Source organism: Propithecus coquereli, unplaced genomic scaffold (genome assembly GCF_000956105.1).
Source record: "Propithecus coquereli isolate 6110/MARCELLA unplaced genomic scaffold, Pcoq_1.0 Scaffold81, whole genome shotgun sequence".
Classification (NCBI taxonomy): Eukaryota; Metazoa; Chordata; class Mammalia; order Primates; family Indriidae; genus Propithecus; species Propithecus coquereli.
This window is the reverse complement of record NW_012154285.1, coordinates 6,311,966-6,326,618: the sequence shown is the minus strand read 5'-3', so window position 1 is coordinate 6,326,618 and position 14,653 is coordinate 6,311,966.

Here is a 14,653-nt window from a genome sequence, read left to right as displayed (position 1 = left end):
GGAGGCTGAGGCAGGAGGATCGCTGAGTCCAGGAGTTTGAGGTTGCTATGAGCTAGGCTGATGCATGGCACTCACTCTAACCAGGGCAACAGAGTGAGATTCTGTCTCAAAAAAAAAAAAAAAAAAAAAAGGGGGCTGAGAAACTGTTTTCAGCAGCCAGCCAGTAGAGTATGGAGAAGTTGGCAAATCACAAATGAACAGCCTTCTGTCATCATTTGGAAACCCCTCTCCTTAGTGCAGTCGGGATACACAAGCTGCAAATACTATCCATAAGATTTGGCTGCTGTACACAATGCCACGTTGCCTGGGCTGGTGGCATACTTCGGCTTGTGCGATGTAGTCCAGGGGCTTATCTAAAAAAGGAAAAAGTCACTCGTAACTATGTTGTGTTCTCCAGGATAAAGCTGAATGAACTGCTGCATGGTGATTCTGCTGCATTACTTCTCTGTGGGCAGCAGAAGGAAAATCATAGAGTCTCCTAAGAACCAGTTCCTGCTCCTTAAAGGTGTCAGGGGACATCTAAACTACCCAAAGACCTGGCTGTCAAGTTTAGGAAGCCCCTGAGTATTCTGTGGCAGGCCCTGCTGCTGGCTGGTCCTTTTCATTCTTGCCTGTGAAAATCTTGAAACGGGAGTCCTAGAATATCTACATCATCCTTTAAAAGTTAAAAATTTTTAATGACAGTAAAGAGTAAAGCAAGAATAGGGAGAAAAGCTTTTCCTTTCAGGAACCTTCAGGAACTGCTAGAGGCCGAGTGTCCAGTTCCCCTCTGCCAGGTGAAGTTGATTCTCACCCCCTGAACGCTGTCCTGTGGTCTGCCTGGAGCAAATGAAAAACATTCTTTGCACTTGTGCACTAAGGGACTTCAAGGAAGTTATATAAGTCGGCTTTTATTTTTTTACTGGGGGGTGGTGGTGGCCTCTCTATCCTGATTAATGTCATAATCAACTCCTTTACACCTTCTTTTCATTTTTTAATGATAACCAACCCTACTTCACCTTGTATCCCTGAAAGCACATGCTCTCTCTGGAATGCTCCCAGACACTTATGACCATAAGTTCTATCACACATTTTTTTTTCAGAAGTCTTGCTTTGTCACTGGAGCTAGAGTGCCGTGGCGTCAGCCTAGCTCACAGCAACCTCAAACTCTTGGACTCAAGCAGTCCTCCTGCCTCAGCCTCCCGAGTAGCTGGGACTACAGGCATGTGCTACCATGCCCAGCTAGTTTTTTTCTATTTTTAGTAGAGGCAGGATCTCCCTCTTGCTCAGGCTCATCTGGAACTCTTGACCTCAATCGATCCTCCTGTCTCGGCCTCCCAGAGTGCCAGGATTACAGGTGTGAGCCACCACACCCGGCCGCAGACATTAATTTTGAAACCTGTATTTCCAGAAGCCAAAACTATTTCAGAATCATTGCAGCTAGTATACTTTCCATGAACAGAGTCGTTTCTCACTGTAATTCTGGAAGCTTAGTGGGACATGAAAGGGGTTCTGCAGTTGGTCCTTAATCTGGATTTTGCATTCTTGCTGCATTAAAGGAAGAGATGAACAAGCTGTTTATACAAGATGATTGCAGTATTTGGGGCCTAATGTTGAATTGCTTTGGGTCAAAAACTTCTCACTGGAATCATCTGGAAAATGTGGTTTTTGTACTTGGCACAGAGCTGTGCTGGTGCAGATAACATTTGTTACTCCAAGGCTAATTACCGAGCTCACTAAGTGAACTAAAGCAGCTTTGTTTCTTTTCAGACCTTGTTCTAAATCCCCTGACCCGAGACTCCTTTCAGATCCAGCTCGAGGTTGCCTCAAAATAAATGCAGGGAGATTTGTCCAAGAGGGGAAGGCAGAGAGTGAAGTCACGCACCACGCGAGGTCCTGGGATGTGAAGGTTTGCAATACCCCAGATAAATCTACCCCTGTATAATGCGACAGATATAATTCTTTTCAAAAGATAATAGGAAACCTATAGCACTGAGCATAAATGCCAAACACGAAATACCTCCATGGAGATGTCTTCTGCCATCTTTTGCCCAGAAGGAGCAGTGAGTCCTAGACCAAATCTTGTACATTGGTTTCCTCATTTAAAAAGGAAGAACCCACTGACACCCCCAGCTATATCGATTCCTGATTCTAAATTCTCTGTCCCCTGGTTACAGCCCAGTAGGCAAAAGTTCAGACTTTCCCTAGAGAACTGGGAGAGATCAAGTCCCATGTAAAAGAATGAGGTGTTTCCATAACTTAAGAAACTTGGCTGTATCACTTTACATCATTAGCATAACGCTTAGCACCAAAAGTCTTCGGTGCTAACTAAAAAGAAGGGGCACAGACTAATTTCTGAGGTAGAAGAACAGATCACAGAGAAAGATCTAGAAGTGAAGAAGAGTAAATGGAAAATTTTAGAAGGAATGAGGAGAGTTGCTTTCCTGGAAACACTCCAAAAGAGAACAACCCAGTTGTGACTTATCACGCATGGCCAGAGGGGCTTCCAGCAGCATTTTTTAAGGAATTATCTTGTGTGAAAGATGCAGCCTTAGCTGTAGCTGTACCCACTCATATTCTAACTGATTAGTTCATGCTCACACGGAAGCTCTGAGCGCAGCTGTTTGCAAAAAGGACAGTAATAGAAGAGCCACATCATACTCCCCCACCGCCCCGCCCCACCTGTCCTTGGGGGGAAAAAAATGAAAATCCTCTTTTCAAAACGCATGCCTCAGGAAAACAGCTTCATTGCATTTGTGTCCCTGCTGTGGAAAATCAACGCTAACTGGCTTTGATCCCAAACAGGGCCAAGTGCAGAACACGAAGGGCCCTGCAGCCGGGAAGAAGGCCGAGGCCTCTCCCCAGAGCACATTCGACTTCGATTATGTGGGAACACACTTGGGCCGGGGGCGCTGCCAGAATTCTCCTGGCCCGTGCTGTGGCCCAGAATCCCTTCCTAAAAGTCCGTCCAGGATCCTTCGGTTGCTGCCAACCCTGCACTTTCTCGTTGGCGAGATTCCTGGCTCTGTTTGGCCAGAGTAACGCTAGGGCTTCCTCCTGTCCCTTTCCTCCTCTGTGTGCTGGGTTCTCCTCTCCCCCAGGCCCCTCTGCCCCTCAGAGTTGTCAACCAGAATGTTCCACTGCTTTTAGAAACAGAACAATCCCCACACCAACCCCCTCCCCTGTTCTTGCTTAGCTCTTTAATGGCCCACAGGAGAGGGCTGCCTTTTCGGTGAACTCTTAAAAAACAGTTTCCTTTTCACCTTCTGAGTTAATATTCTTGTGGGGAGGGAGGTAATCGACGGTAAAGAACCGTGATTGGATTAGCTCGCGTGAACCCAAGTGGACTAAGAAAATCCTAGAAGAGAACTGGTCACCCCAATTAGGCAATCCAGGCCCAGAGCGGACAGAGGCCCCTCGCGCTTGCCGAGAATGAGGAGTGGAAGCAAGTCCTGTCCTGCCGTTCTGACATGTTTGATTCCCGGCCAGCTCACGTTTGCTGAATTCCTCCTTCCAAAACCACAGTCACTGTGCTGAGCGCTCTCCTTGTATTATTTCATTCAATCCTCGACACATCTTACACCATCAGGAAGCTGAGGCTCAGTAGAGACGGGATGGGACTTGGCCAGCACGGACTGTGGTGACGTAGCTGATAAGTGATGAAGGTGATTTTCAATCTTGGCGTCATCTGACCCCAAACTCTGGGCTTAGTACCGCTTGGCCGTGCTGCCTCCTCTAACTTTGAGACTTGGGAATGTAAAGGACACAGCTCCCAGTTTCTAATTTTTTTAGGGGGCAGGGGACGGGGTCTCACTCTGTCACCCAGGCTGGAGTGCAGTGGCATGGTCGCAGTTCACTGCAACCTTGAACTCCTGGGCTCAAGTCATCCTCCCATCTCAGCCTCCCAAGTGCTGGGATTACAGGCATGAGCCACCGTGCCCAGCCCCAATTCTTGTCACTCTGGAAAAGGAGGAGAGGACTGAGCGAAAGCCACTCCTGTGTGAGTCCGGAGGCCCTACACACCTGCCTGCAAGCCTTCCCTTCCTCCCATGGAGCTTTCCAGCTTCTCCCTCTTTTCTCCCCCACTTCACAGGGCCTGAGCCAGCGCTGATAAAGAGGAAGGAAGAAGGAAACCACCACAGTGCCTTCTCCCACCAAAGCCGCAGGCTGGTTTCGGGAATAAACTTCATTTCAATGGCCTGTCCTGGCCCCTTCTCCCTGGGAGGCGTGGGGCCCAGGCCACAGCAGCTGTTTAAGCTGACATCTCAGTTCTTTTACCTAGGGCTTCGTGGAAGCCGAGGCTCCTCCTCAGCTGGAAAAATTGCTTCTAGAACAAAACTACCCAGACTCTAAGGAGTTCTCCCTTTGAGAGTGTAGACTCAGTTACTGCCCCCAGAGGCACAGTCAAAAGGGCTCACTGGAAAACATAGATTCTGGAGGGATCAACTTAATTTGCAGATTCAATTGATTACAGACTAAATAGGGGAGAGAGAAAGCCTAGGACAAAATTCTTGTAAACTGCTGGGGGATATTATAAAGCAGTATGAATTTGGCAGATGTACATTGGTGCTGTGTGTGGCTGTGTGCATATGTGTTCCAAGAGCTTTTTCTTTCTTTTTTTTTTTCAAAGACTGGGTCTTGCTCCGTCTCCCAGGCTGGAGTACACTGGCATCATCATAGCTCACTGTAACCTCAAATTTCTGGGCTCAAGCGATCCACTCACCTCAGCCTCCCAAGTATCTAGGAACTACAGGTGTGCACCACCACACCTCGCTGATTAAAAAATTTTTTTTGTAGAGATGGGGTCTTGCTGTGTTGCCCAGGCTGGTCTTGAACTCCTGGGCTCAAGCGATCCTCCTGCCTCAGCCTCCCAAAGTGCTGGGATTACAGGTGTGAGCCACTGTGCCCAGTAGCTTTTTCTTTTTCATTTTTTTTAATAAGTCAAATTTAATTTATGATATAATCTTTTTTTTTTTTTTTTTGAGACAGAGTCTCACTGTGTTGCCCAGGGTAGAGTGCCGTGGCATCATCCTAGCTCACAGTAACCTCAAACTACTGGGCTCAAGCGATCCTCCTGCCTCAGCCTCTCGAGTAGCTGGGACTACAGGCATACGCCACCATGCCCGGCTAATTTTTTCTATATATTTTTAGTTGTCCAGTTAATTTCTTTCTAATTTTAGTAGAGACGGGGTCTCGCTCTTGCTCAGGCTGGTTTTGAACTCCTGAGCTCAAACAATCCGCCCGCCTCGGCCTCCCAGAGAGCTAGGATTACAGGCGTGAGCCACCACGCCCGGCCAATTTATGATATAATTTAACAGCTATTTTTGTGTTATGTGATGACTAACATTTCCATTTATTTCCATTTCTCCTATTTACAAGGATATATTCTAAATGCTATAAGATAATAGCAAGTACAAAAGTATAGTGTTTGTATGTTTTCTATTTTTTGAGGTAGGATAGTCAGGGAAGGCCCCCATGGTAGATTGTGTGCAAAAAATGGCCCATTATTCCTCTTGCAATGTGGCTTTGCAGCTTCTTCACCTCCTTGAATCTGGGCTGGTCTTGTGACTTGCTTTAGACAACAGAATGTGGCATAAGTGACACTGTGATAGTTCTGATTCTCAAGAGGCATTTCAAGATTCTACTCTGTCTCAAAACCCTGCCCAGCCACTAAGAAAACAAGCCCAGGTGAGCCTGCTGGGGGATGAGAGACCACGTGGATTCGAGCCAAGCCAGCCTGATTATCCCAGCTGAGGTCCTGAAACGTGCCGAGCGAAGACCAGCAAAGCTGCCCCCTGCCCCTCAGCAGACCGCAGAGGCGTGAGGAAACCCAGCCAAGGCTAGAAGAAAGACCCAGCTAAGTTCAGCCCAAATTGCCAAGCTGCAGAATGGTGAGCTAAACAAATGGTTTCGGTTTTAAGCCACAAAGTTTGGGGCTGATTTGTTACACTGCAAAAGCTAACTGAAACAGTTTCTCTATGGCAGGGACATTTGCGCAGAGGGCACTAAACGATGTGAAGAAGTGAGCCACATGAAGATCAGGGAGAAGAATGTTTCAGTCAGAAGGAGAGCGAGGACAAAAGGCCCTGAGAAGTTAAGTATCAATCCATAGATCAAATTGTTTCCTGTTTTTTTTTAACTTTGTATTATGTCACAAATAGTTTCCCACGGCATTAAAAATTACTTGTAAGCATTTTTTCTGTAGGTTGCATAATACATTCTCCATATGGACATACCATAATTTACTTAGCCTTTTAAAGCAGGGGTTGGCAAACTTTTTCTTTTTTTCTTTTTGTTTGTTTGTTAAGACCCTATCTCAAAAAAATCGAGGACCACCCGTACTTCCCAGATACCTTGCGACTTACATGGTGTATTAGTTTGCTGAGGCCGCTGTAACCAAGTACCACACACTGAATGGCTTAAACAACAGAAATGTATTGTCTTATAGTTCCGGAGGCTTGAAGTCAGGGATCAAGGTTTGTAGGGTCGGTTCCTTCTGAGGGCCAGGAGGAAGAATCTGTTCCACGTATTTCTTGTCTTCTGCTGGTTTGCCAGCAATCTCTGATGTTCCTCAGCTTTCAGATGCAGCAAACTGATCTCTGCCTTGATGTTCCCCTGGCACTCTCCCCGTGTGTCTGCTTCCCCTTTTTATAAGGACCTCAGTCATATTGGGTTAGGACTCATCCTAATGACCTCATTTTAACTTGATTACTTCTGTCGAGAACCCTATCTTCAAGTAATGTCACATTTGGAGGCACTGTGGGCTAGGACTTCAGCATATGAATTTGGGGGGAACAAAATTCAACCCATAACACATGGTTTTGACTTGATAAGCTCTTTCCTACCTCAGGACCTTTGCATATGCTATTCTCACTGGCATGCCCTCCTGACCTCTTTGACTGGGGTCTTCCTTTCCTTTAGGTCTTAGCCTATATGTCCCCTCCTAAGAGAGGCTTTCCCCAACCCCTCCCCCCACTAAATAATGAGTGTTCCCTGCGCCACTCCCGCCCAGACATTCCCTGTTACTCTTTGCCTCAATACTTTGTTTCCTTCATTGCAATGGTTTTATTTGTCCACATATATTTTTTCCTGTCTCTTTCCTCTAACTGTAAACTCCTTGAAGCCAGGGTTTATGTCTCTGCATCCCCAGTGTTTGTGGACCAAATGACAGAAGAAATGCTATGATTGCACCACTGTGCTTCAGCCTGGGTGACAGAGCAAGATCCCAGCTCCTTTTTTTGTTTTTTTTTGTTTTTTTGAGACAGAGTCTCGCTCTGTTGCCTGGCTAGAGTGCTGTGGCGTCAGCCTAGCTCACAGCAACCTCAAACTCCTGGGCTCAAGCAATTCTTCTGCTTCAGCCTCCCGAGTAGCTGGGACGACAGGCATGCACCACCATGCCTGGCTAATTTTGTCTATATATATTTTTAGTTGTCCAGATCATTTCTTTCTATTTTTAGTAGAGATGGGGTCTCGCTCTTGCTCAGGCTAGTCTTGAAATCCTGACCTGGAGCGATCCTCCTGCCTTGGCCTCCCAGAGTGATAGGATTACAGGCATGAGCCACCATGCCTGTCCAAGATCCCAGGTCTTAAAAAAAAAAAAAAAAAAAAAAATCCCAGCTCCACAAGTGCCTGGCGGTGTGATCTAGGGAAAGTTACTTGACATCTCTAAGCTGTGATTTCATTCCCTATAAAATGGGGATAATAATAGTATCTGCTCCTCATTAGACTGTGGAAAGGATTAAATGAGTTAGTGCTGGCCGGGAGCGGTGGCTCACGCCTGTAATCCTAGCACTTTGGGAGGCCGAGGCGGGCGGATTGTTTGAGCTCAGGACTTCGAGACCAGCCTGAGCAAGAGCGAGACCCCGTCTCTACTAAAAATAGAAAGAAATTAATCAGACAACTAAAAATATATAGAAAAAATTAGCCGGGCATGGTGGCGCATGCCTGTAGTCCCAGCTACTCGGGAGGCTGAGGCAGTAGGATCGCTTGAGGCCAGGAGTGTGAAGTTGCTGTGAGCTAGGCTGACGCCACAGCACTCACTCTAGCCCGGGCAACACAGTGAGACTCTGTCTCAAAAAAAAAATAAAAGAGTTAGTGCTTAGCTCTGCTCAGTGAGCACTGTTGGTGGCCTCAGTGTTAGGGCCCTCCCACCTTTGGGCTGTGTCAGCTCTCTGATGGTCCCTGTGTTTGCCTCTACCACTCTCCCCTTACTAGACCTGTGCATTTTGGAAGTGGGGACCATTTTCCTTCATCTGCATAAGGCCTCACTCAGAGAAGCCCCTCAACACAGGACTGTTTGGAACACATGAAGGAATGAGTGAACAAAGGCCAGGCAGAGTACAACCAAGCAGACATTGCACCACTGAAGGCAGGAACTGGGTCTTTTCACCTGAGCAAGGCTAGCACTTATTATGTAACCTGGACTGTGCGATGCTTTGCTGAACACCTGCAGAATGAGAACACACAACATGCTGGGCTGGGGGCCGGCAGAGGGCAGACGAGCGGGGCGTGGGAAGGACGTGGGAAGGACGGAAGGACAGAATGGGCTGGGCTGCCAACGGCCTCTGTCTTTGGAGCCCTGAGGCAAGTGTGGAGAGTGCTGCCTCGGCCACATTCTGCCCCCATTAAGGAGTGCATCTGTGAGGATGTCTTCAGCTGCAAGGAACAGAAACCCCAACTCAAAATGCCTTGCGTGATAAGGGGATTTGTTATCTCACGAAGCAACAGTGGAGGCAGGTCAGTTTCCAGATCGCTCAGGTGAGCGGCTCAACAGCCTCACCGGAGACCTGGCCCACAAGCACCCAGGCTTCCCCCGTGCCCCCTGAGGACAATCGGGATTCCTCTCCCAAGATTGCAGATGGGCCTCCCCACCCCAGAAGCTCCCAGAGGGCGAGCATTTGGACAATTGTGCTGCTTTCTTAGGAAAGAGCTGAATCGTGGTTGGCTGAAGCCAATCACATCAATTCTATTGCCCTATGCAAGAGATTGGTCAGGGACAGTCAGGTGGTATCGTAACGGTGATGGAGGTCAGAAGTCCACAGTGAGTTTTACAAGGCTAAAGTCAAGGTGGCAGCCTGCCTGGTTTCTTCTGGAGGCTCTAGTGGGGAATCTGTTCCTTACCTTTTCCAGCCTCCAGAGGCCACCCGCAGTCCTTGGCTTGTGTCCCACGTCACATCACTTTTTCGCCCTCTAATTCCATTGTCCCATCCCCTTCTACTGGTTCCTGCCTTCCTCTTTTTTTTTTTTTAAGACAGGGTCTCTCTCTGTTGCCCAGGCTGGAGTGCAGTGGTGTCATCATAGCCCACTGCAGCCTCAAACTCCTGGGATCAAGCAATCCTCCCGTCTCAGCCTCCCACTCAAATAGCTGGGATTACATGCATGCACGACCATGCCCTGCTAATTTTTTTACTTTTCGTAGAAGTGGGTCTCACTCTTGCTCAGGCTGGTCTCCAACTCCTGAGTTCAAGCAATCCTCTCACCTCAGCCTCCCAGAGTGCTAGGATTACAGCCACCGTGCCCAGCCAGGCTTTAACTTTTTAAGAATTTGAGGGGCTGGGTGCAGTGGCTCATGCTTGTAATCCCAGTGGTCTGGGAGGCCAAGGCGGGACGATCACTTGAGGCCAGGAATTCAAGACCAGCCTGGGCAACATAGCAAGACCCCTCTATAAAAAATGAAAAACAAAAATTAGCTGGGTGTGGTTGGTACATAACTATAGTCCCAGCTAGTGAGGAGGCTGAGGTGGGAGAATTACTTGAGCCCAGGAGTTTGAGGTTACAGTGAGCTATGATGACACTACTACACTTTAGGCTGGCAACAGAGCAAGACTGTCTCCAAAACAAAAAAAAATGGCAAGTTAGACATGCTTAGGAAATATCCTAGGTAAATGGGTTCTCTTCCTTCATTTCTTTCATTGTGTCTCCTTCCTCCCTTCCTGGCCTTCATTTATCTGAACATTTTCAAGTATCTACCATATGACTCTCTCCCTTCTAAAATCTAGAATTGTTGAGGGTCCTGCTAACTGTGTAACTGTGAGCACCCTTCAAGCCATCAGGGAAAGGAAAGAAGTTTAAGGTCAGCCTGGAATAAACGGTGCATTGTAAAGTGGTGTAATACCATTGCTCAATAAAATGAGATCAAAGGTTTAATCAAGCCTATGAGAAGGAAAAGTTCAAAATCACAGGCACACAGACCATGCCGAAATCTGGATGAAAGCGGACAATTTCAGCCTCCCGCCTGGCTGTCTCATCTCTCCAGGCACGGCTGGAGCCATTCAGCATGTGGCCCCTTCTTTCATTTTCCTGCAGCATGACCTATGAAAAGTCCCTTGCAACTTAAGAATGTCCAGTATAGCCCCTTGTCGTTGATGTAGGATAATGAGGATGACTTTCCCAAGTTCATGCGCTTGCATTTCTAGACAACCAATTTTGCAGAAACTACACCTGGTGGTATTTTTGTCAGGATAGTTCTAGCAGTCCTGGGTGAGATGACCAAGAATCTAGAAGTTTGGAGGCTATTAGGTGGTTGAAAGTAGGCTTCTCAGATTTTTTCTGTATCTGGCAGCCATCTTGTTTTTTTTAAAAAAAGTTTCTGGGCCAGGAGCGGGGACCCACGCCTGTAATCCTAGCACTCTGGGAGGCCGAGGTGAGACGATCACTTGAGCTCAGGAGTTCAAGACCAGCCTCAGCAAGAGCGAGACCCCGTCTCTACTAAAAATAGAAAAAGTTAGCCAGGCATGGTGGTGCACACCTGTAGTCCCAGCTACCCGGGAGGCTGAGGCAGGAGGATCGCTTGAGCCCAGGAGTTTGAGGTTGCTGTGAGCTAGGCTGATGCCATGGTACTGTAGCCCCAGTGACAAAGGGAGACTCTGTCTCACAAAAACTTTTTTTTTTTATTAGTTTTCAAATACCTCATCGCTAATTGCAATGATTACAGAAAAGAGCCGCCAATTCTCTCCTTCCTGCATTCCTGTCTTTTGCAAAGTGATTTGGCAGATTATCTTGCCAAGAGATGGAGTCTGTTTCCCCACCCCTCCAATCTGGGCTTTGCCACATGTTTTGCTTTGGTTAATGTGACATTAGAAAACATGACACAAGACAGAACCTGAAAAGTGCCAGTGCAGGGGAACCTGCCTTCTCTTGCTGCTCTTGGGAACCTGGTGCCCACCACTATGTGAGTATGCCCAGGCCAGCCTGCTCGAGGGCTAGAGACATGTGGCCAAGTTGTTCCTGTCATCCCCAGCTGACACAGAGCCAACTGCCAGACATGTCAGTGAGGCCATCCTAGACCAACCCACCCCAGTCGAGATAGCCCAGAACAGTAGAATTGTCCAGCCAACTTTCAGAACTTTAAGACATAAAAAAAGCTTATTGTTTTAAGCCACTATGTTGCAGGGGGGTGTTGTTACACAGCTAAAGCTAATTGATACACAAATATTCAGGAAGTTCTTAAAAATGTTTACATAACTGGAAAAAGAATTGCACGTCAAGATCATTAGAAATCACGATAACAGGATTTCCTGAGTCGTTTTCAAGATACCGGAAGCCTATCAATTGCTTATTGCCGCATGGAGACGTGTCCTATGTTGACCCTCTGAGGACAGAAATGAGTCACATGTGCAGTGGAAGAGACAAGAACCCTGATCAAAGTTGAGGGAAACCAACTCTCACAGGGCCACAGCTCTAACTTCTTTGAAGCCTGCAGAAGGCCTCTTGTGGTTTCTTGGCTCTAGTGCTGCCTTATGAACTAGAGGGACGCTTTTCTGAAGGCCTGCGAGGCCACATCACAGCTATCGACTGCAAGAGAAATACACTTTACCCGCCGGGTGAGTGAAAACTCTGCCCAAACCACATATGATAGAAACACGTGCATAAAGGTGGCTAGTTGTCCCGTGGTCCTCTTACTGTCTAGAATTGCTTGGGTCACTGGGGGTGGCCTTGGATGTTGGCCCCATCACTCAGGCCCATGGCTGGTGGCCGTCAGCATGACTGAAGCATGTGGCATTCCCAGCCCCAGTAAGCAAACACGCATACACTGAGAATGAGCCTCTGTCAGGTCCAATTATTAAGTGCCCAGTACGCATAGACGGACTCTGTACAGGTGGTGGGAGGAGAAGAAGGCTCCATCTGCCTCTGCCGCTCCTACATTTGGCCAATATGGCATTTCAGCAGAAAACAAACCAAGTGTGGCAGAGAAGTATGCAGGAGGAAACTTCTGTAACTGGCCTTTCTTTTGTATTTCTGTGTGACTTAGGATTTATTGCCTAGAGTTTGAAAATGGCAGTTTCTGTTTGAATAAAACAAAATTAAAGCGGTTTCGACAGTAAGAGATCTGACACAGGGAAATGAGGAGAGGCAGCGCGTGGGCAGCTGAGTCACACTGGGGCCGGGCTCCCACCTGCTGCTGAGGCCCGTGTGACCTTGGGTGAGGAGCTCTAGTTGCTTCTTGGCTCTGGTGTTGCCATCTCTAAAATGGGTCAAGGCCAAAGGAAATAATGCAAATAAAAGTGCTTTGTAAACCAGCAAGTCCTATACAAATGGTAATTCCTACTGATACACTAACATCATTTTTTTTGGAAAAGGTAGTATGTGCAGAAAGTAAAATAAATTTTCAAACAGTCTAAAGGATATATGGTAAATAAGTTTTCTTCCTCCTATGTCCTCTAGTAACAGTTTTTTGTGTCCTATCTAGAAATCATAATTTAAAATATATACCATACAAAGTATTCTACATACTTATTTTTTTAATGAAAATTTTCTGCTTTTTGGCTTAACAACACATTTTTTTTTTTTTTTGAGACAGTCTCTCTCTGTTGCCCTGGTTAGAGTGTAATGGTGTCATCATAGCTCACTGCAACCTCAAACTCCTGGGCTCCAGCGATCCTCCTGCCTTAGCCTCCCGAGTAGCTGGGACTATAGGTGCTTGCCATGGCGCCTGGCTAATTTTTCTATTTTTGGTAGAGACAGGGCCTTGCTCTTGTTAAGGCTGGTCTCGAACTCCTGAGCTCAAGCTATTCTCCCGCCTCGGCCTCCCAGAGTGTTAGGAGTACAGGCGGGAGCCACCACGCCCGGCCTAGGCTGGATAATTCTTTGTGGTGGGCTGTTGTCTTGTGCATTGCAGGGTATTTAGCAGAGTAAGGATACAGGAAACACATAATCAGTTTCTCCTATACTCACAGAACATAGAATGCTGACACCAGATATGAGGGGGTTTCTCCCCCCCCCACACCAAGCAAGCATTCTGCAGTGGACATCTCCAATTCAATTCAATTTGGGCACTGACACTATCTCCCTGGAGACGGTATCAGATCCCATAGATTGAGGACTTAGTCCCACAAGACTGACCCCCACTTTAGATGCCAGTTGCGAGCACAGGTTGTGGCCTGTCCTTCTGACCTACTGGCTACAAATCCAGGTTCCCACAATATCCTCCTCCAGTTCAATTAATTTGCTAGAGGGACTCACAGAACTCAGGGAAACACTTGGGTCATTACAAAGGACACAGCCGGAGGGAAGAGGTGCACAGCTCAAGGCACATGGGAAGGGATGAGCCACACGCTAGGAACTTCCACCTCTTTAGCTACCTGAAAGCTCTCAGAACCCAGTCCTTTTGGATTTTCATGGGAGCCTCATTCTATAGGCACGATTGATTAAATCATCGGCCATTGATGATCGGCTTAACTTTCAGTCCCTCTCCCCTCCCTGGAGGCTGGGGGTTGGGGCTGAAAAGTCCCAACCCTCTAATCCTGTGACTAGCCCTCAACCTGAGGCCATCCATCACTTTGAAGATTCCAAGGATTTTAGCAGTTGTATGCCAGGAAACCAGAACAAAGACTAGATACATATTTTACAGTTATCTGGTGTCTGCCCACTAGATGCCAAGTTGCATTCCCCCCTATTGTGAAAACCAAAAATGCCTCTACACATTGGCAAATGTGTCCTTGCGGGTAAGAGTGGGGCAAACCTCCCTTCTCCCATTGAAAATCAACAGGTTGTTGAGAGCATTAAATAAGCAAGTTTTTGTGCAGAGAGCACTTAGAACATGCCCGGCACATAGCGAATGCTATATAAGGGTCTGCAGTTGTTATTCTCTAGCTCTGGCTTACCTCATGGAAAATAAATATTTTTGATAATATGGATGCTTACATAAGACCGTATTGTTAAGCCCATATCTGATTCCACAAGAGAACAAGAACCCAAGTTCCTATTCTATGATCACAGGTCAGCAGTGTCAGTACTAACTGTAGTCTGACCCCTCTGGGGTTCCACCATAGGGCTCTCAGTACCTTGCTGCAAACTAACACGATCCATGCCAATGGCCAGTTCAGCTGTCACCGATCTACACACCTCCACTTTAAACGCCCTCCTGCATTCTCCAAATGGTACATACTTCAAATCCTCAGCTCTCCGTAAATCTGGGGCCCTGAAGCAACAGGCTGCCCACAAAATTCACCCCCAAAAAGGGAGTGAATAAAAACAAAGAAGGGAGGAGGAGGAAAAACAAAAGGCTGAGTTTCTTTAAATTTCTGGTTCTGCAGAGAGCAAGCATTTCCAATGAAAAATAAAGAATTCTTTCTTCTGTGTCTATTTCAGCTGGCATCCAGCTTCTGCCTTGTGAATAATGTCACTGCATCATTATTCTGTCCCACAAGGTAAAACAAAACAAGCAACTAACAAG